Raw genomic sequence first — 2,138 nt, 5'->3', positions numbered from 1 at the left:
TAAATATATATTTATACTCATAGGGTTAACTAATCCAAATCTTAGGGTTTAGAGTTAAAAGGTGGAAATTTGAGATTGAGATTTGAAATTTTATAAAATAAAAAAAAATACCAAAAATTTGAAAATAAAAATTTTAAAAATAGTTTCAAAAAGTATTTTCGAATTACAAAAAGAAAATTTGAAAAAAAAATAAAAAACAAATTCGAAAAAAATAATAAAAATAATAAAAAAGTTCGAATTTGAAAACATATATTCTAAAACTATAAAAATTATTTTTTTTTTAATTTTTTTAATTTTTTAAATTTTTATTTTTTATTTTTTATATATATAGGGTATTAGGGTCCTTTTACCTATTAAATAAAATATTTTGGTCATTTTCCTCCTTCTGGTTTATTTTTGTGATCAAAACTTGAAAATAATCTATTTAGGAGAATTGTCCTTAAGAATTTAACCCAAAATTCACTTAACTAGTTATGAATAGGACACTAGACTTCGCAAAATTTGCTCTAATGGAAGTTCCAAAAAAAGAATAATAATTTGCTCTAATGTGTTTCAAAGCTATATTATGTGTTTTCCTGCACCTTGTGCAACAAGAAATTTTTTTAATCTAACTTCTATTTAAAACTAAATTTTATTAAATATTATAGATTATAGATTTTACTATTTTCTTACTAATATTTAATATAGATTTGATATATATTAAATCAATTGGTATAAAACTAATGTGATATAAAATTGTATAATTATCAAAAATTTAGCCTAAATAATATTTATAAAATTTGTAGATATAGAAGAAACTAATGATCTTACGATTAGATATTTAAATTTTTAAAAAATTGTAGAAATTTTTGAAAGATTTAGTAATACAAATTGTATAATTACATAAAATAATAATATTTTGAAATTTGAAATGGTATATATGAATATATTTATTTTATAGATGATGTATGAGCTATTACCATATTTAAAAAAAGTTTATCAAAAAGAAATATCAATATTGAATGTAATATATGAATTACTACAATATTCTAATAAGTTTGCCAAAAATATAAATCAACATTAAATGAAATTATACATGTCATATTTTTCTAGAAGCTATGTCATCAATTTTAGTAGCTATGTCATATTTGTTTTGTTAAATTGATTACAGAGAGGACATATGGCAAAATCACTTTGCAAATATAGTCTAGGGGATGGGATGTACACTCAGATGATTTTTTATCAAAAGTTGATATTGTATAACAATATTTGTTTATGTTAGTTAAGTTTTTGTTAAATATTTTCTTGTGTCAAAAGTTGCATACAGGTTTGAGTTAGAACAGAGAAACCATCTTCCCCATATATTAAAGTAGTCATTTTTTTTGTTGTCTACCATATATACAATTGTCTCCTTTAACTTCTGTCTATTATCTGAACCCAACACTTGCAGCGTCCCTGGTATAGATAACGACACCTCAATCATTCGGTAAAGTCCCACACTTTTTCATAAGAACATAAACCAAGTATGTTTTTTCACCTCTACTGTATTGTTGGAGATGGATTTACATCCTCCTCAAGGCCCGTTAGACATTGAACTAGACTCATATTGCTAGGAAGCCCTAAGCTTCATGTTTCTAGAAATAAGGAGCTACATCCTTATGAGAGAGGATCTTCTCCTCTTCTTAGACTTTAAGAACATATTTTCATAGATATTTTGTATTCTAACGTTCACTTTGCATCTTTGTAATGAACCTTCAATTAATGAAATCTCTTTTATATTTTTTTTCCTATTTGATTTCATCTAAAGATTTATCCTAAGCCTCAAGAATCTAATTCTTATTCTTAGATTCTTTTATTGTATTGATTCAACAAATACTACCAGCATAAACACCATTTTTGGATCAAAAAGTTGGCGCTAGGAGTGAGGTTTCAAGGAAAACTATCTTCAAAGCATTTCACTTGGGAAAATCTTAGATATGTGCTCATCGATCTCGGTTCATACAAACGCTAAAAATTTGGTGAGCTCTCGAGATCTCGTGAGGCCACGGTGGTTTCTAAAGAAAGGATGAAGCTTTCTCAAGCTCGAGCATATCCTCATTAGAAGCAAGCATATCAGTTGGCCCCATAAGCCCAATCCTCCAAGGAAGCCTAGATCCAAC

Source organism: Brassica oleracea, chromosome C6 (assembly GCF_000695525.1).
Source record: "Brassica oleracea var. oleracea cultivar TO1000 chromosome C6, BOL, whole genome shotgun sequence".
Taxonomy (NCBI): Eukaryota; Viridiplantae; Streptophyta; class Magnoliopsida; order Brassicales; family Brassicaceae; genus Brassica; species Brassica oleracea.
The sequence above is the reverse complement of the archived record's forward strand: the minus strand, read 5'-3'. Positions refer to the sequence as shown.